The sequence below is a fragment of the Rhinopithecus roxellana genome, chromosome 4 (assembly GCF_007565055.1).
Source record: "Rhinopithecus roxellana isolate Shanxi Qingling chromosome 4, ASM756505v1, whole genome shotgun sequence".
Lineage (NCBI taxonomy): Eukaryota > Metazoa > Chordata > Mammalia > Primates > Cercopithecidae > Rhinopithecus > Rhinopithecus roxellana.
This window is the reverse complement of record NC_044552.1, coordinates 166,640,997-166,662,408: the sequence shown is the minus strand read 5'-3', so window position 1 is coordinate 166,662,408 and position 21,412 is coordinate 166,640,997. Positions and strand designations below refer to the sequence as shown.

At 37.9% G+C, this 21,412-nt stretch overlaps 1 protein-coding gene and 1 pseudogene across 3 annotated transcripts in view; both read left to right on the top strand.

The window, feature by feature from the left end:
* Positions 1–21,412, top strand: part of MAN1A1 (mannosidase alpha class 1A member 1) — a 172,129-nt gene that overhangs the window by 61,304 nt on the left and 89,413 nt on the right. The window lies entirely within an intron of this gene.
* Positions 17,708–18,282, top strand: LOC115896917 (annotated as a pseudogene).

Here is a 21,412-nt window from a genome sequence, read left to right as displayed (position 1 = left end):
CAGAAAGCGAATGTAATAGGACATAGAGATGTTACAGAATCAGAGAGAGGGCTGAAGAGCAACTTGGAACAAAAAGTGTCAAGTTGGCATAGGGGATCTCTATAGCTGTACTATCACCCTGGGACACCCTACAATTAGTAACATGACTGTTTCTTCCACCCTTCTGTTAGTCTACTCAAGACACAAAGTCCCTGGAGAAAGAAACTAATTATGAGAGTTTCCGTTACATTCAGCCTCTTTGGGGATCTTGGAGAATGAAAAAGGATATGATAGAAATCTTCTGCAAAGTTTGGATTCATATCCCGTGAAGACTGAGTAGTATAAGGAAGTATAGATTCCTGAACAGGAAATTGAGGCCCTGTGAGAAGGGTAGGGAGGTAGGACGGGTAGGAGCCAACAATAAGATTTCACCCACTGTGGTGAATATAAATATGGCAGAGGAAATAGACAAGCCACATGGAAACTGACAAGTTAATAAGATATCTGAAAAAATGTAATCTGATTTGCAAAACTGTTTTGTAAGCTAAGAGACGACATTTAGAATAGACCAGAGTATTTAGTCCTCAAAGAAAACATTCCGCCAGTACAATTTAAGTGTGTAAAACAGAAAAACAATAGCCAACTCCTGGAAGCCAAAATGATTAAGAACTAGCTTTCAAAGAAAAAAGGTGAGGAAGACATCGTATCCAAGAATGGTAAAAGAGACAGAATGGATTTTTACAGTAGATGAGTTTACTATGATAACCTTTCATTCTGAAGGCAGCAAAAGGATTTTTCTTCAGATTCCCCCTAAAAGTTATCCACTGCTGCAAACACCAGTACAAAATATTGCTGAGAGAGATTTACTCAATAAGTATAATACTGCCAAATTTTAAGACTAACAAGGAGGAAACATGGAGGGGAGTAGGATTGTGGAGTAGAAAGGAGATAAGATTGAGAATGTTTACTGGTGGGAAGATGTATTTGCTTTTTCATAATAGGGTTAAGATATTTGGAGCATTTGGGAGTTAGAAATCGATTTTTTAGAGTTTGTTTTATGGATAATCATAAAAAGTTTAGAAATTCTCTAGAAAATTAGGATATATGGGCCGGGTGCGGTGGCTCACACCTGTAATCCCAGCACTTTGGGAGGCCGAGGCGGGTGGATCACAAGATCGGGAGATGGAGACCATCCTGGCTAACACAGAGCAACCCCGTCTCTACTAAAATACAAAAAATTAGCCAGGCGTAGTGGCACACACCTGTAGTCCCAGCTACTCAGGAGGCTGAGGCAGGAGAATGGCGTGAACCCAGGAGGCGGAGCTTGCAGTGAGCCGATATTGTGCCACTGCACTCCAGCCTGGGTGACAGAGCGAGACTCCATCTCAAAAAAAAGAAAAAAGAAAATTAGGATATATGATTGGTTATGTTTCAAACTCAATGTCTGCCACAATTCATTAGAAAGTGAGTAATCTCCCAGACTATCCGTCTGTTTCCTGCCTCATTCTGCAAAATAATCAGAGTGCCGGAAAATGTGTATGATTCCATCAGAGCTGTGGAAAAACAGAGAATAAAGTTAGGGCATATGAAAGTTTCAGGTAAGGTTAGCACATAGCAGTGTATTCTGCCAGTTTGTAAATCATCTGGGCTTTGTACGGAAATGTATCTTCAGGTTTCCTAGGGATCAGAGCAAAGAAGGGAAGAGAATTAACAGCAATCTGGTTTTGCCATATGAATACAAAAAATTTGATATCATAAAATAACCCACATATATTGCTATGATGAATTTTCCATAAAAGGTAGAAATACGTGGTATAAACAAGAAAAATCCAGCAATACATTTGGATCCACCAGAAATACATTAGCACCTTCCCAAATCCTGCCTAAATTCTAAATTATGACAATTGAGCTTAGATTTATCCTGCTCTCTTATATATGGAAAGAATTTTAATTATGATCTCTAATTAGGTAGATGTAAATCCAGAAAGCAGAGATATCAACAAAAGGCCTAATTGGGGAAAAAAATAAAAAGGCCGGAATTGAAAACAGTGGTCATAATACCTTAAAATAAAAATAAATGTTAATCCCATACAATGAAGAAATAACAGAGCTATGCAATACAGTTAAAAGGAAGAATTGAAATAGTGGTACAGCAAAATTGAAAATTAGGTAATTGATACAGTTTGGATGTGTGTCCCCTCCAAATCTCATATTGAAGTGTGATCCCCAGTGTTAAAGATGGGGTCTAATGAGAGATGTTTGGGTCATGGGGCCAGATCCCTTATGAATGGCTTGGTGCCTTCCTCCAGGGTAATGAGTGAGTTCTCACTCTATTAGTTACCGCAAGGTCTGGTTGTTAAAAAGAATCTGGCTGGACATGGTGGCTCATCCCTGTAATCCCAACACTTGGGGAGACTGAGGCAGGGGGATCACTTGAGCCTCAGGAATTTGAGAGAAGCCCAGGCAACAAAGGCAGACTCTGTCTCTACTTAAAAAAAATAAAAAGGGTGCTACCTTCTTTCTCTTTCCCCTGTCTCTCTTGCTGTCCCTCTGGCCATGTGTAACACCTGCTCCCCCTTCACCTTCTGCCATGATTGTAGGTTTCCTGAGGGCCCCACCAGAAGCAGATGCTGATATTATGCTGCTTATACCATCTGCAGAACCATGAGCCAAAATAAACCTCTTTTGTTTATACATCACCCAGCCTTGGGTATTCCTTTATAGCAACACAAAACAGACTAATACAATACTTAAATTCTTTACAATATTTTTCATATGCTATAGACAATGAAAATTTTAGGAAAATATGTACATCATACCTCCAATCAAAATATAACATTAGAAATGTACACATATTTAAAATGGTAGACCTACTTGAAAATTTAAAAATCTCTCAAATAACTAGATCAAGGAATGAGTATATTAGACTATTTAACAACTACAGTATAAGCATCACATTAAATTTGGTGGAAAGCAGCCAGAGTTATACTTAAAAAAATACATAGCTCCAAAGGTCTGCATTAAGAAAAAGTAAATATGTGGTTAAGTCTATATTTCATTAATTTAGGGGAAAAAAGAGATATAACAAAAATAAGAATATAAATAGATCGCAAAATGAAAGAGAAGCTGAGAAAACTTTCTCTGCCCCTTCTCAACAGCATCCTTATTGAGACACTCTTCTGGGAAAAACCTTGAAAGCAGTAAGAACCATGTTGTTCACTTATTAAGAGACAGAAAGTTTTGATGACCATGAGTTTGAGTGGCCCCCTCAGCAGGAAGACTCTTCTAAGCATGTTTTTGTATAGTGTCCTCACCTGTACAGAGCAGCTCATGGAAACGGTGCTTATCAGATTGGGTGGTGATTGGGATAAAGCAGTGAGAGAGATGCTCCAGATCACAATCACTGTTTGGAAGAAATCATGTGTCTCTTCAGCAGGTATTGGATGAGTGTCAACTACATGTCAGACACTGCCCATGGCCTCGAGATACGCCTGAGATAAAATAGCCCCCAGTCCCTGGCCTTGTGGAGCTTACATTTTACTGATTAAATGTAGCTCATAAATCAAAACTGGAAAACTTGATGAGACCTGTAAGAAAAAAGTTGATGTTCTGGTTGGTCGGTTTTGTTATTGGAATGACAGGCGAGCACACAGGGAGAAAACTGACAGTGATGTTCATCCAACTGACCTTCATACTGCCAGCATCTCCCCTCTTCAGTCTCTCCCCCACTGTAGCACTAAGGAAAGTCGTCATCACTCCACACAGTCTTCTTGCAAACCACCACTGGTCCATGTGGCCTTAAAAGTTTAATCGTTTTGATTCGGCCTACAAAACCTTTGTAATTCAGTCTCAGCCTACTTTTTCTGGTTTCCTTCATAACGGTCCTCATGCATCTTCCACTGTATAACAGACCCTTTTTCTTCCAAAAAACGCACCAAGCACATCTGAGTACTTCTTATATCTGCATTCCCTCTACCTGGAATGGCTTTCACCCTGCTCCTTCCACCTGCCAAGATAGATACAGCCCCTCCAAGGCCCTCCCTGGTTTTACAACACTAAGACACCCCACCCCCTGCCCCTTCTCTTCCTTTCCTGCATTCTCTGCATACACTGCTGTTATAGTTCATTGTTTACGGCTCTGTGAACCTTCTCACCTCCTCACTCCCTTTTCCCCAGTAGGATTTGTACAACTCAAAAATAAAAATGATGTTTTTGCTGTTTTCATATCCTCATGCTTAGCACTGTATGCCTGGCACTAGAAAACATTTAGTAAATGTTCATTGACTAAAACTCTTCAACAGGTTTTCTGTGACCTTCACTTTTTAAAACCCCAACAGAAAATTCTTCCAGTGACTTTTAAAGTAAAATCTGTACATGGATAATATAAATAAGCAATTGGCCTGGAAGGCTTGTGGTAAGAGATTGGAAGGAGAAAACGTGATGTCGCAAGGTGATTAACAATATGCATCATCTCTAACCACATACAGCCTCTGTGGCTCCACCTCCAACCACCCCAGCTAGCAAAACATCTTCCTTTTTATCTGTTCTGTAAATGCTGATTCTCTGAAAAAGAAAGTTTTCAAAATCAGCTGGAAACTATTTGTAAATTATATCATTACTAAATACAGTAGCTCATTTATTGTAGACATTTAAAGTAGATTTGACATAGAGCATTCTGAAATTATAAACCTAAGAAGAAATTATAAAAAGTAAATGTGAAAGTGATTCTACAAAGTATATATATGGTCATTAATTTGAGGAAACTAACTAAAACTTAATGACACATTTATGCCAATTTCCTAGAAAGGAACAATTTTAATTATATTTATCAGGTGATACTGACTGTAATATTAATGTAGTTATATAATTATGTAATTATTGTATATTAATGTGTTTGGCCCTATAATTTCTTAGAGGTTTAGATTTAGCCTTACATATATTTTAAATATTAATTTGCTATTTGGCAGTATTGAAATTTTTATAAGAAAGGAATGTAAAATACTGAATAGCTAATATTTTCATTTAAAAGTTTAATTCAGTAAAACAGAATTATAATTTTACTTATTATGTTTATAATTAAATTTCCATGGTTAATGAGTTATAGCTGTTACACAATGACTATTCCATTATGATAGGTAAATTTAATTTACGTTTTAAAAGTACAGAGTTAATTCAAAAACAACACATATTTTAGTCAAAAGAAATTACTACTTTTTCTTGTCCTAGAGTGAATTGCAGAAATCATACCTACCCCTTAACTCAGATTTGTTCTGTTTGTCCCTCTGCATAAGCCCTATCTTGTACTGATAATTGTTTTTGAAAGCATTGTTTCATAAGCTGTAAAAATTTTATCTCCACAATTCATGAGCTCATTTCTACATTTCACTAACAATCCCAGCACTAAAACTTATTTATACTTATGCGTAAATGGTAGAAGCTGGCCTACCCCTTGATCTCATTGCCAAGTGAGTGCTTGAAACCTAACAGAAAGGGAAAGTCAGAAAATTCAGTTGTTTTTGTTTGTTTGTTTTGTTTTGTTTTGTTTGTTTGTTTTCTGAGACGGAGTCTTGCTCTGCCGCCCAGGCTGGAGTGCAGTGGTACGATCTCAGCTCACTTCACTGCAACCTCCTCTCAGGTTCAAGCAATTTTCCTGCCTCAGCCTCCTGAGTAGCTGGGATTACAGGCTCCCGCCACCATGCCTGGCTAATTTTTTTGTGTGTTTTTAGCAGAGACGGGGTTTTACCATGTTGGTCAGGCTGGTCTTGATCTTTGACCTCATGATCCAACCGCCTCGGCCTCCCAAAATGCTGGGATTACAGGCATGAGCCACCGCGCCTGGCCAAATTCAGTTGTTTTTTAATGGAATGTTTTTATTCCTTGTAGTTTAGCATAATTCCCTACACATAGCAGCAAATTACAAATTCACATCAGTGAGAAATAGACCTGTGTTATCACTCAGCAACAGCCTGCAATCTCAATGGATTAAGACAGTATGTTCTACCTGGACTCTGCTTCTCATCATCTTTCCTTCAGAGTCCAACCTGCTGGGGCAGCTGCCATCTAGGTCATTTCCAGTTGTCATGGGGAAGAGGGAGTGGTGACAAAAGAGATTCTGGCAAATCCCACACTGGCTTTGAATGCACCTGTCTGAAAGACCCATGTTACTTCAGCTTACATTTCATTGGCCAGAGCAAGTCATAGGGCCACTGTAACTTAAAGGGGTGAAGAGGAGGTGATGAACAGCATTCATGACCACCACAGCGACCGCTGACTTGGGTTAGACTGTGTAGCCCTCTCGACTGCCCAGAGTAGCAGAAGATAAGAATTACTGAGAAGAAAACTTTTTCAAGAGTCCCCACACTGGAGCCAGCCAGTCTCACTGGAAAACACCTTCCATAAAATGGCACCAAAGTAGTAAGGGTGACAAGTATGATTTGGGATACGAATCTTCACTAATACACATCTTCACTACATTTTCAAGTAAAAAGCACTTGTTTACAAAGTTTGCCCTCTCCTGGAAATATCTTCTACTTTGTAGGCTTCTCCCCAGCCTTCCAGATTTGAAACAGTAAAGTTGACAGACAGACATGTACTGCCCTCTATACCACCACTGCTGTTGTCTGTGATGGGAGGCAGTTGCTGTTTGGCAGCGGCCTGCTGTGTTGCCTGGTTGTCGAAGACCTGGTGCTTTTCCTTCCACCACTTTTTCTTTGATTTAAGTGCGCACTAGGTCAGTCACTTCTCATTTTTCAAAAGCCTAATGAAAGAGGTGAGGTAATACGTTATATTTTGATTTATATTGAATCACTTTATAATTCATAATGACTGTTGAAACCAGTACTTCAAATCATTTTTATTGCCTGAGTCATATTGACATGGATTTCTAACACAGATTTTTGCCTGTGAGTGAATGTTTTTCAACAAAAGTTGTTTTTTCCAGGAATGTTCTTGCAAATTATTTTTCTTTGAAATTGTGATCTCCTTTAGAAGGGTATATAAGATAGCTGTAGCAAGGAATTTAAAATTTAATAGGGCTAGCAGAAAATGCCTCAGAATTGTGATAATTTACCATCTGGTAATTTCATTCATTAAGTGAATCAGCAGATGCTTATTGAACACCTGCTTTGAGGCACTGCAGTTGGTGCTGCAGAAACAACAGTGAATAAGAGAAACGTAGTCCCCATTGACAAATGTTAATTCTAATATTAATTTCACAACAACCGTATAAAGTAGGAGTAGGAACTGTTTTTATTCTCATTTTATGGAGGAAGAAACAGAGGCAGAGTGTTCTTTGCCCAAGGACATGCAAAGTAGCAGAGCTAGGCTTCCAACTTGGGCATTCTGGCTCCAAGCTACTGAATAGCAGCTAGACATTAGAGATCTCAAACACAGAAGATAAGATATCGATAGGCCTGAACCCATGAGTCATCAACAACTAAATGATAATTGAAGGAATGGACAGGAATAAGGTTGTCCAGGGCAATAGGCCTTACTATTTAAGCGTTAATGAGAAGAAAGAGCTAGAAAAGGAGACTGAGATGTCGTGGTCTGAGAAGTAGGAGGGAAACTAGTAGATTGTGACATCACAGAGTCCAAGAGAAAATAGTATTTTGGAAACTGAGATATTCAGTTGTGTCAAATGCTGCTGCTAGAAGTTGTATATGGACTCTCTTTAGCATCTTACAACATGGAGGTCATGGATGACTTTATGCAGGGTTCTTCTGGTAGAGTAATAGGATAGAATCCAAATTTTTTTTGATTGAAGAAGAGAAGATGGTAAGGAAATTAAGATTAGTTCAGGGTCTTTAAGCAGTTAGGGAAGGTGGCATTCACGAAAACAGATGGCCTTTGGGGAGGCATCCTTTGTAATATAAGAAAGTGGGGGAGAAGGTAGGAATACAAGTAGGTAACTTGTTAGACTTGGTGGCAAATAAATGAGATAATTATTCTCTGGTAGACCCTGTTAAGTACAAGACAAGGATTTCTGCTGAGACTCAGGGACAGGAGAGATGTTTGATGTGAATGTGTACAGTTTAAAATTGTCATTCTGAAGGGTTGACTACAGAAACATGGTAGAGGTCCTGGACAGTGTCTAGGCTAGTAGCCATGAATTGATGGTAGGCTTAATCCTCATAAGTGTATAATACTTTTTCCAACAGTGATTGACATTTTAGGTACGAGCATGGAGAAGGCAGTTAGTTGGTTTTAGTTGAGGTTTGGTAGCCAGGTAACACAGAGAGAAAGGCATGGATTTTAAAGTATTGGCAAAATTTATTGAATTTATAGACCCTGCAGTCCAAGATGAATATAAGGCAGTAGGAAAAAGGCAGGTAAATAGTGGTTAGAGAGAAAATGGACTGGTTGAATTGCTTGAGGTTTAGCTGAAGTAGAATAGGAGTAGTAGCCATAATTTAACAGGTTATTGGAAGCTTTTAAAGTTAAGGCTATATGGTGGGATGTATGAATTATAATTTTTTTGTAATGTATTAGTTTTAAGTGATGTCATGATCTAAGATAACATTATGAGATTGAGTGGTTGAGGGGGGATTTTGCCAGAGTCTATCTGCATGGCTGTGTTAATCCATTTTGTATTGCTATAAAAGAATACTGAGGCTGGGTAATTTATAAAGAAGAGAGATTTATTTGACTTACGGTTCTGCAGTCTATGTAAGCGTGGCTCCAGCATCTGCTTGGCTTCTTGTGAAGCCTCAGGCAGCTTTCCACTCATGGCAGAAGGCAGTGGGGGAGCAGGCATGTGACACAGTGGGAGAAGGGACCGAGAGAGAAGGGAGGTGTCATAATCTCTAAACAACCAGATGTCATGTGAACTCGCAGAGCAAGAACTCACTCATCACCAAGGGGAGGGCACCAAGACATTCATGAGGGATCTGCCCCCATGACCCAAACACCACCTGCTAGGCCCCACCTCCAAAACTGGGAAGGGGGGCACATTTCAAGATGAGATTTGGAGGGGACGGATATCAGTTATCACTGACTATGCAACGTATTTCAATTTTAAAAATAATAAGATGTAAAAATTGCTGTTTTAAAAAATCTAAGCACCAGTGAACTGATTTTTAATACTGCTAAAATATAAATGCTTTCTATAAAATTCATAAATCCATACTAAAATGTGTACTGAACAAAGCTTACTGCTTAAACAAAAAGCAGAGGGAATTATTCATGCAGAATGAAGTTTAAATATGTGATTGTTGAACAAACATTATGACTCTAGAATGACTCTAGAGCCTTAAGAAGTAAGTCAGATGATTAGAGTTGGCAGTAGAAATGTAAACAAAATGCATATCAGCTAATTAGCTGGATTTAAATGCAACTATACCTGTACAGAGCTGTTTCTTCTAAACAATAACTCCTGGAATTTTATCTGCATAGATAAATGTAGATAATTTGATTGTGGTGCTGTGAATTTGTTTTGGATTTTTGTCACTGGTTTTTTTTTTTTTTTTTTTTTTTTTTCTTTCTGAAATGAGGGTCTCTCTGTCACTCAGACTGGAGCACAGTGGCATGATCATAGCTCACTGCATCCTTGAACTCCTGGGCTCAAGGAATCCTTCTGCCTCAGCTCTCTGAATAGCTGGGACTACATATGCACACCACCATGCCTGGCTAATTACTTAAGCCGTCACCATTTTGTCCAGACTGGTCTTGAACTCCTGACCTAAAGTGACCCTCCTGCCTCTGCCTCCCAAAGTGCTAGGACTATAGGCGTGAGCCACTGCCCCTGGCCTGGATTTCTTGTGTAAATTAAGTCTTACCTTAATGTATGAAACTATGATTTGATTCATAAAAATTTGTTTTTGTTAAAAATTTTTATGGTCTAGGAATGAGGTGCCTTCTAAAGGATGTCCTTTAAAGATTTCATTTGTCAAACTTTCTTGTGTTATCACTTTATGATGTAGATTTATGGTTTATGTACTTTTTTAAGTTTTTTTCTTTAATACATTTTAGAAAATAGTTCATTGACAGATCATAGGGTTAACCATTTTAGTAACTGAGTCCACTTCTGCTACATGATGAAATGTTTTCCCAAGAGAGGTTATATATCTGAGTATGCCACGATTCGTTTGCATTTTGGGCCTATAGGTAAATCATTGGTAAACAGGGTTGGCCGGGCAGGGTGGCTCACACCTGTAATCCCAGCACTTTGGGAGGCCGAGGCAGGCAGATCACCTGAGGTCAGGAGTTCAAGACCAGCCTGGCAAACATGATGAGACCCCATCTCTACTAAAAATACAAAAAATTAGCTGGGCGTGATGGTGCACGCCTCTAACCCCAGCTACTCAAGAGGCTGAGGCAGGAGAATTGCTTGAACCCAGGAGGCAGAGGTTGCAGTGAGCCGAGATCATGCCACTGCACTCCAGTCTGGGCAACAGAGTGAGACTCCGCCTCAAAAAGAAAAAAATAAATAAAAATAAAGACAGGGCTACTTGAAATAGTCATTGTATTGGAGACATCCAGCTAATGAACTTAAGAAGTAGCTCTTATAGGGTGGAAAGAACATGACCTTTAGAATCTAGAATCCTGGTTTCTCAGGCTCTATTTGGTTATTAGGTATTACCTAGAGCAAACCCTAGTCTTATAATTTAGCTGAAAATTCATTTAAATTGATATTAAAATAAACATAAGCCTTGAGGGCAATGTTTGTTTTTAACTTAACAATTGATCTTTATTTTATAATAATTTGAAGTATCCGATTCCTCTGAAGTAGTACAGATAGAAATTCTAGGGTCCTTCAAAAACAAGGAAATTCAGGAGCTTTAATAGAATAGGCATAGAACAGAAGAATTTTTTTCATGGCTCTTTCTTCTAAACACTTTTGTTTTTCATTCTTGCCATTAGGTAGAAGGCTAGAGTTAGAAAAGATAGGCAGAAGAGATTTTCATCTTAGTTTTATAAATGCCGTTTAGTAGGTTGATGCATTTACTTGTGTAATCATATTTTGTTGTTTTTAGTTGACAAAACAATAACCACAGTTGCTCTAATTTATAAATTACTGCTAAGTTATGTGTTTCAGTTCTTAGATCTAACTTGGTATTATGATTATTAAATAGTGACTTCTTTCGTTTTCTCTCATGTACTTACTGTAGTCAGGCAGAAAGAACACTGTGTAATACAGTTTAGGCTTAATTGTTACGTCAAATAACAACTCCAGCATTTATGAGTTTCTGCCATCGAATGCTTTATAACTAGACTTAGAATAATACTAACTTAGAATTGAGACCTGAATAACTAGTTATAGTAGACTTCTCTCTATCATCTGGTCAGGCTTCCAATTTTTAACATGTCTAGTCCCTTATGATTCACTCCTCTATTCAGCAAATGTGTTAAGCATCTATTATGTTCCATGCCATGTTCTAGTCTCTGGAGGATTCAGCAGTGAACAAATTAGACAAAGTTTCTGCTTTCATGAAATTTACATGGTAAGGGGATAAAATGTTCAACAAGTTCACAGGATAATTTTAGATGGCAATAAGAGCTCTGAAGAAAATATAACCATGGGATAAAGTGACGGAGGGTGGGAAAGGGAGATGATGAGGACTACTTTAGGCCAAATTGGAGCCACAGTCTGAATGACATAGAAGGGTCAACCATGGAAGATTTGGAGAAAATAACATTCTAAACAGAGGAACTTAAGAGTTCTCTATTGATGGTTCATTTCTTTCTTTCTTTTGGAATGAGGAAGAGGAGAAGGAAGGCAGCAGTGGTGATAAAACTGTTTTTTTACGGTTTATTGTGTGCCAAGTACAACATCAGTACTGGGGTAATTACATAATCTCCATATTGTAGATACACTGAAGCTCTGAGAAGCTAATCCTTAGCCATATAGGAGATGACAGAAATGGGATTAGACTCTGCTGTCTGTAGCAAAACGTATGAACCTGTCCACATATTATTCCCAAAACCAGTGTTGCCAGGGTTGGTACCACAACTTTTCTTCCTCTTCTGTTTACTTGCTCATCAGTTAAATACCTAAATCTCATAAAAATGAACTGGCAGTTGCAGGGCACGATGGCTCACGCTTGTAATCCCAGCACTTGGGGAGGCCGAGGCAAGCAAATCACCTGAGGTCAAGAGTTCGAGACCAGCCTGGCCAACATGGTGAAACTCCATCTCTACTAAAAATAAAAAAATTAGCCAGGTATGGTGGTGCATGCCCACAATCCCAGCTACTCAGGAGGCTGAAGCAGGAGAATTGCTTGAACCTGGGAGGTGGAGGTTGCAGTGAGCCAGGATCATGCCACTGCACTCCAGCCTGGGCAACAGAGTGAGACTCTGTCTCAAAAAGAAAAAAAAGGAACTAGCAGCAACCTTCTAGCCCATGAAATCTTCTACTTCTTGAGCAATAAAGAATAATTGACTTATGAAAACTACGCCATAATCACACTCATAATGCTTATGAGTTAATAACAGATTTTTGCACAAGTTGTATTTGAAATTATTCATTGCACTTAAGTCTTTCTCAAAACACAAAGCTCTCCTTGAATTTTTCATATAGTTCATTAAATTGAAAAAATTATTTTCTTTCTCCATGTTTTTATTCCTCAATCTCTCACTCTCTTCAGTAGAGTAAAATGGTTTTCATTGTCCAGTAAGTACATGTAACAAAAACCTTTAATATATATAAAGACAGCCATGTGATTTCAGCTTTAATCCCTCTTTTTATTCTGAACTAGTGTCAGATACACTTCAAAATGTTGGTAAAATGAATATATTTTGGTGTGACATCGTGACAGTTAAGGTATACATTCAGCCTTTTCTCAGGCATATTGAAGATGGTAGTAGTTGAGACACTGAGGTAGATGTTCACGATTTAGAAAAAAGTGTTTTCAATTTTCAAATCATATCTGATATAAAATATGAAGGGAAAAGGTAATACCTTGTCATTTCAAATGAAACTAAAATATTTTGGCTTTATCAACAGACATAAATTGTGAAGGCTTACCAATACAATTGGTATGCTTTTATGTAATTAGAGAACTCCAAAAAGCACTTAGGAATAGCTCGTAAATCTACCATATGTTGACAGCACTTTAATGAATTTCTCCAGACTATGAATAAAAATTTGGACTTCAGTGCTCTTTATATTTTATTCACTTAGAAAAAGTGCGACAGGATCGCTCAGATTTATTGTCATATATCATAAAAGTAACTAGAAAAATATGATTAAAATATCTATTCATTATAGTTAAAGATTTGCAATGAACATTGTATAGTATGTTTCCCCTTAATTATGTTAATTGTTCGCAAATGAGAACACTCAAAACCAGTGCTTCTAAGGTTAAACTAAGATTAGATCCAATGACCTGGCATCTGTCAGGAGTTTTTCATAGGGGTCCAACCCATAGTGAAATCTCAGGAGGTCCCCTCAAATAATGGAGTTTAATTATTACTCATAAATCAACAGTTTTCCACATTGACAGATGTTCTCAATCCCACGCAACCCCACTACTTGGTATTGCAATTCCCACTACTTTTCCTTATCCATTCATTGCTTTCCCTTATGTCCAGATAAATGCTGAATCAGCATTTACCCACTTTATGAACACTCAAAATAAAATACCAACACTTAGACTCCTCTCCCCCCACCCTTTTTTTCCTATCAAATTAACAAAGACAGAAAACCATGTTAATACCTAGTTTGGTAAGAGTGGGGCAAAAAATTTACTTTCAGACATTGCTGTTGGGAATGCAATATGATAAAAGGGTTCTGGAAAAGAAAAAAAAAAGTGCCATATCTATGAGTAGATCCTTTTAGTTCCAGTTGCTCTTATCCTGCACTGAGGAATCTATCCAAAGGAAATAATCCAAAAATGTAATTACATTATGCCAAAAGCAGGTCTTGGAAATATTTTATATATTTAGTAAATAAGAAGAAACATCTCAAATATTCAGCAGTAACGGAGCGCAGCACATCATGGAATGCTCACATAACAGAATGATATGCAGCCATTAAAATGTATGCTTGTTTAATTAAGGGCATGGGCATGTATGGATATGATAAATTATGCAGGGTACTTTCATGTATAACATGATTTCAGCTATGGAAAATATAGAGAAAAATGCATATGGAGCTATTTCTAAATATAAACCTATAAACCTAATATTCCTAAATATTTGCTTCTGGTTGGTATGTGATCCTTCCCCCTGCCTGTTTTTCTGTACACATCTGAATTTCCATAGTGAATTTGTAGTATTCTTATGATCAGAAAAATATTAAGGGAAAATCACAACAGATTTGGAAAAAAAATCATTAACTAAATTTCTTCCCCATTCTTACTCAGGATTCAGTTTTTCTAACCTCTTAAGATTTAAATTTTTTTAACTTTTCATACTAGAATTCAGCTTATAAAGTCTTAAAAGTCATCTTTTTCCCTTTCTGACATCTATTTCATAAAGAAAATGACTTGACTTAATGGTAACTGGATTTCCTTCTTGATAGTCAATTTATAGATTTCCATCTTAGAAGGTTATTTACAACAACATCTATTAGCTGTTAATATTATCCTCCATTCACATGGAAATGGAGGTGACATAAAGCTTAAAGATTGGTCATAAATCCTTGTACAGTCTCAGATCCAACTACTTCGTCCTTATATTATCAAAAGCAGTTCAAAAAGACAAAGGCTGCTGATAGTAACAAGATTTATCCATTGAAAACACACACACATTGATAAATCAGTTGAAAGTGTGGTACACAATAGTATGTCTTTCGTATTCTTTAAAAAAAAATGAGCATTTCTAATCTCTTTGCATTTTCCTTAACCATTTAGAAGTCAAAAGTTGAATTATTTGTGATAAGTATATACACCGTATTAATATATTATTGCTATAGATAAGAATATAATAAAGTTTATTACTAACATACATGGAAATTTTGGGCTACTGAGATACCTGGCACAATCAGTGACTTTGTCTTTTCCTACAGCATCTAATTGAAAGGTGTTAGGAAAGGCATAGCAAAGAGCCTCTTTCCTGTTACAAGCAGTAAATGGCCCTTAAGAAACTTCAAAAAGAATGAATGCTTGCTTGAGGAAGAAAGGAGTAAGAGAAAAGCTGTTCAGTAACGAGCAGAGAAAAAAGAAAACCTGGTCTGAGAGATAAAAGAGGTGACTATTAAAAGGGAAGGACACAGTCTACTAGAAACTCATGAAGCTTCACAAATCAAAATCTAGACTCACTTTACCATGGAAACCCAAGATAATTAGAAAGTGTATGTTTAAATGTTGTAATATTTTACTTTATTTTTAATTATCCAAAGCAAATCTAAGACTGTTAATGATAGGAATTGATAGTTTGGTTAGGACTATACAGATATTAAAGCTATGTGTAAATTTGAAATACTTAATTTTTAAAAACTGTTTCATGGGATCCGTAGATGTGACAAAAAGCTAATAATGTATTCTTTCTCTTTACTTCCTTGTCACCCTAAGACTGTGCCTCTCCTTCCGGTAATAGGATACGAGCTGCTTGTCTGAGAACATGTAATTGGAGTAGACTTTTATGTAGTCATCTGAGGCCCTTACTAGTTCTCTTTCTTTCTGAGGGAAATCACCAAATTTTGAGCCTATAGGTAAATCATTGGTAAACGGGGTTGGCCGGGCAGGGTGGCTCACACCTGTAATCCCAGCACTTTGGGAGGCCAAGGCAGGCAGATCACCTGAGGTCAGGAGTTCGAGACCAGCCTGGCAAACATGATGAGACCCCATCTCTACTAAAAATACAAAAAATTAGCTGGGCGTGATGGTGCACGCCTCTAACCCCAGCTACTCAAGAGGCTGAGGCAGGAGAATTGCTTGAACCCAGGAGGCAGAGGTTGCAGTGAGCCGAGATCATGCCACTGCACTCCAGTCTGGGCAACAGAGTGAGACTCCGCCTCAAAAAGAAAAAAATAAATAAAAATAAAGACAGGGCTACTTGAAATAGTCATTGTATTGGAGACATCCAGCTAATGAACTTAAGAAGTAGCTCTTATAGGGTGGAAAGAACATGACCTTTAGAATCTAGAATCCTGGTTTCTCAGGCTCTATTTGGTTATTAGGTATTACCTAGAGCAAACCCTTATCACATTGTTTTTTTTTTTAATTGATTTAAGTAATGGAATATGAAATAAATGTCTTTTAAGCATTCCTTCAAATCCAGTTTTCTAGAACTATGATACACTAACATTCAGGTTCACAGAATACTAGAAATTAGGGGAGGGGTATAATGGGATAAACTTCCTTCCCATAAGTGAAAACTTCTTAACCCATTTTTTTTTTTTTTTTTTATCTAAACCCAGTGACTCCTTCCAGTGAAATGTAGAGTTGTGTTTCTTCCCATACAATGCTTAGGTAGTCCAGATATGTATACATGGGAATGAAAAAGAAATAGAAAAGTTGGACATCTTTTTCCCCTGGAAAAATACTGTGTTCTATGGAAGAGAAAGTAGTTGGTGGATAGCAGAAGGAAGATGCTAAAAAGTAAGAAGTCGTTAAAGGAAAACAATAAACTGCAGTATTCACAGAAACAGTTGGGAATATGTACTAATTCTTACGGGATGACCACAGTTTTAACTCATTTCTTACCCCAAATTTGCAGATTGCGTTCTATTATATTATAAATAGATCTCTCATTTTAATGACCAGCTCAAGGTATATTCTGGCAGCCATGGTGAGAATGAGAAACAAAGATTTTTATACCCAGAAAAACTGACTTTCAGGTATAAATGACACAGGCAGGCTATTATCAGCTTGCAAGAACTTGGGAATATTGTTTCCAGGAGTCTTTCCTGATGAATTGATGAATCTACCTGGGAACAAGCTTCAGACAACCAAACACATACTGTATGATGTCCAAAATAGGCATATTCATAGAGACAGAAAGTAGATGAGGGGTTGCCTAGGACAGGGGGTTGGAGGGAAATGGGGAGTGACTGCTGATGGGCCCAGCACTTCTTTTTTGAGATGATGATAATGTTCTAAAATTGTGAACCAACTCAGTGTGAGTATACGAAAGCCACTAAAGTGTATACTTTAAATGGGTGAATTGTATGATAAAGGTATTAAAAAGAAAAACACTACAGTTCTGAGTTTTATTTGAAAATATTAATATGAGCATATGATATATTGTATTTTAAATATATATAAATATGCATATATGTGTGTGTCCCCTGAAAAGGCCTAGAAACAGTAATGAAACCGGTAGCTACGAGCATCTCTAACACACAGCGCAGGCTTGAATTAATATTTTCCACTAACCAGGGCTTCTTGGAGAAAAGACTGAAATTGGAAATGTACAAGATTAGTCCGAAATATCAAACCAGGTAACAAAGAAGCTAACAAAGACTACTAGAGTAAGGTCAAAGGACTCGGGAGCAACTTGAAGAGGCCTTCCACTGGCCAAAAATGAGAATTTTGAGTTTCAGTAAAAATAAGAGCTGTCTAACAGATTAAAATCCACTAAGTATGTTTAAATTGATAAGTTCAAGCCACGGGCAGTGAAGCATGCATATAATCACAGCTACTTGAGAGGCTGAGGCAGGAGGATAGCCTGAACCCATGAGTTCAAAACCATTCTGGACAGCATAGCAAGACCCTATCTGTAATTAAAAATAAAAATCAAATGGATAAGTCATCATAATGAAAAGCAAAAATAATTGGTCACTTTCAAAGAATGACAGGAAAGCAGTTATCTTGAAAGCTGGTATTTTCCCAGGCAGCTGCCAAAGATGGAGGGGCAGGTCCTGATGCTCACTGGCCGAGGCCACCTTCTGGGCTGCCTGACCGCCGTCATGGATAGGCAAGTACTGCTGGACCAGAAGGTGGTGGTCGTGCACTGCAAAGGCATCAACATTTTTGGCACTCTCCACAGAAACAAGTTGGAGTACCTGGCCTTCCTTCACAAGCAAATGAACACCAACCTTTCTGAGGCCCCCCACCTGCGTCTTTTGGCAGACTGCTTGAGGCATGGTGCCCCGCAAGACCAAGTGAAACCAGGCCGTCCCTGACCACCCCAAGGTATCTAATGGGATCCCACTGCCCTATGACAAGAAAAAGTGGATGATGCTTCCTGCTGCTCCCAAGGCTGTGTGTCTGAAGCCTGTGAGAAAGTTTGCCTACCTGGGGTGCCTGGTTCACGAGGTTGGCTGGAAGTGACAGCCACCCAGGAGAAGAGGAAGGAGAAGGCCAATATCCACTATTGGAAGGAAAAACAGCTTATGACACTATGTAAACAAGCCGAAAAGAATGTGGAGAAGAAAACAATTACACAGAGGTCCTCAAGACCTATGGACTCCTGGTTTGAGCCCAGTAAAAACTGTTTATTCCCTATGATTGGCCTGGCCTGGCCTTCCACCGTTGCTGCTGTAGGGTGTAGAGGACCCAAGGGTGGCAATCCAGGTGCTACAGATAGCCTGGGACTTAGGAAGCTGTGGCGGGAAAGGGCATTAGTCAATTGCTCATCTATATTGTTACTTTAAATGACTCTAAGAATTGTTCAGGCGTAATTTGTCTATGGCCTACTCATTCATGAGAGAGTTGTTTTAGAAAAATGAGGGCCAGGCGCATTGGCTCACACCTATAATCCGAGCACTTTGAGAAGCCAAGAGATCGCTTGAGTCCAGGAATTCGAGACCATCCTGGGCAACATGATGAAACCCCATCTCTAACAAAAATGCAGAAATTAGCTAGGCATGGTGGCACATGCCTGTAGTCCCAGCTACTTGGGAGGCTGAGGTGGGAGGGTCACCTAAGCCCGGGAGGTCGAGGCTGCAGTGAGCCAAGATTGCACCACTACACTTCAACCTGGGTGACAGATGAGACCCTGTCTCAAAAAAAAAAAAAAAAAGGTAAAACAATAGTAAGAAGAGCCAGTTACCTTGGTTTCAAGATTAGCAAAAGGGAGCTGGAACATGAATGCAGGGAACCCTACCTTCTGAATGGGTCATCTGTTTTTAACTTCCCACCTTATATACTCTGCAGCTGTGAGAATGTGGGGAAAAAAAAAAAAAAAAAACACTTGGGGACTGTATGAGCTTGCTGTTTTACAAAGAGTATGTATAGAAGCATACACTGGGAAGATGTGTGACCAGGGCGTTACAGAGTAGCCCTTGCTCCTTCCCTGTATTTTGTAGTCAGAATCAAATAAATTACTTTTAAAGAAAAAGAAGTCTGGTAAATAAAGGAATCAGGCGTTTGTCTTGCCTCTCCTGTATGAACTATATCACCGGTAACTAAATAGTAGATAAGCAAAGTTTCTCTTAAAATTATACCTGCTTACAAATGAAAGTGAAATGATAAAACTAGAAAATCACCCATTTTTACAACCCCTGATGAATTAATGGATCTGGGCCATGGTCACCAACAGCTGCTCACTTCTCAAAAGGAGAGCAAACCACAGACATGCCTCCTGACAACATATCACCTATGGTCTTGCCAAAGGCATCAAGTCTCCACATCCAGCTTCCAATTTGTCATAAATACAGAAAAAAGAACGTGCCAAACTCCACCACACATATGCAGTCAGGAACCCATAGAATAAGTCTCCAACAGTTCAAATAACCCAAATTTGTCCACATAAATTATAAGGAAAAGAAAAGAAAAACTGAGACGCCTATGGTTTAAAATAAGAGGCTTCGAAGTCATCCTTTTTTAAAATGATCATGACTGTCTGTAGTGTCGAATGGTGTAGATTTGGTTGCTAAAACCATATAAGATAGTAAATGCCAGGATGTGGTTGCTTTGGGAGAGAGAGAAGGAAGTATGATTGGGACAAGGCCCACGTAGGGTTTCTAGGGTGGCTGGCAAAGTCCTGTTTCTTGATCTGGATGCTGCTTACTACGGCGTGTGTCTTATAATGTTACACTAGGCTATACAGCTGTATGTTTGTGTTGGAGAGTTCATATCTGTGTACGTCTTTTTAATTAAAAATATTTTGAAATAACTACATAATTTTTAAAAGGTTATTTAGAAAATCAAGCTTAGTGGAATCTGCCTTGGATCTTGAGATGTATTTTGGATCTCTCTCTGTAAAATAATACTTAATGTACTGAGTTATCTTCATATATGTAAATTGCAGATTATATTTCAACATAAAACAAGCATCATTCAAATATGTATATGTAAATATTCTATAATACGTGTCTGAAAGTGCTGCTGTAAATATCTGTCCAGTTTTTTGTATGGTCATAAGTTTTCAGTTCCTTTGTTTAAATACTAAGGAGTGCTATTGCTGTATCATATGGTAAGAGTATGTTTAATTTTGTAACTGCCAAACTGTCTTCCAAACTATCTGTACTATTTTGCATTTCCACCTGCAATGAATGAGAGTTCCTGTTGTTTCATACCCTCACCAACATTTGGTGGTGTTCGTGTTCTGAATTTTGACCATTCTAATCAGTAGGTATTGTTGTTTGCATTTACCTGATGATTTGTGTTGTGGAACATCTTTCCATATATTTATTTACCATCTGTCTGTCTTCTTTAGTGAGGTGTCTATTGAGATCTTTGTCCCATTTTTAAAATTGGAATCTTTGCTTTCTCATTATTGAGTTTCAAGAATTCTTTGTATATTTTCATCAACAGTTCTTTATCAGGTATGTGTTTCGCAAATGTTTTATCCTAGGCCTTGGCTTGTCTTCTCATTCTCTTGACAGTGTCTTTTGCAGAGCAGTTTTTCATTTTAATGAAGTTCAGCTTGTCAGTTTTTTCTTTCATGGATCGTGCTTTTAGTGTCATATCTAAAAAGTCATCTCCAAACCCAGGGTCATCTAGATTTTATCCTATGTTATCTTCTAGGAGTTTTATAGTATTGCATTTAGGTCTATGATCCATTTTGAGTTACCTTTTGTGAAAGGTATAAGGTCTGTGTCTACATTCATTTTGGTTGTTTGTATGTGTATATGGATATCTAGTTTTTCTAGCACCATTTGTTAAAAAGACTATCTTTTCTTCATTTAATTGTCTTTGATCTTTTGTCAAAGATCAACTGACAAAAGTGGATCAATTTCTAGGCTCTCTATTCTGTTCCTATTGATTTATTCTTTCACCAGTACCACAAATCAAGACAAGATTGTCTTGATTTCTGTATCTCTATAGAAAGTCTTGAAGTTGGGTAGTGTCAATCATTGTCAGAAACTGGCTATTTTGGACCTCTTGCTTCTCTACGTAAACTTCAGAATCAGTTTGTATCTACAAAATAACTTGCTAGAATTTTGACTGGTATTGCAGTAATCTGTTAACTAAGTTGAGAATAACTGACATCTTGATATTCAATCTTCTGTCTGTAAACATGGAGTATCTCCATTTGTTTGATTTTTTTCATCAAAATTTTGTAGTTTTCTTCATGTGGATCTTGTACATATTTTGTTAAATTTATAGCTAAGTATTTCATTTTTTAGGGGGGGCTGCTCACAATGTAATCCAAGTGGTATTGT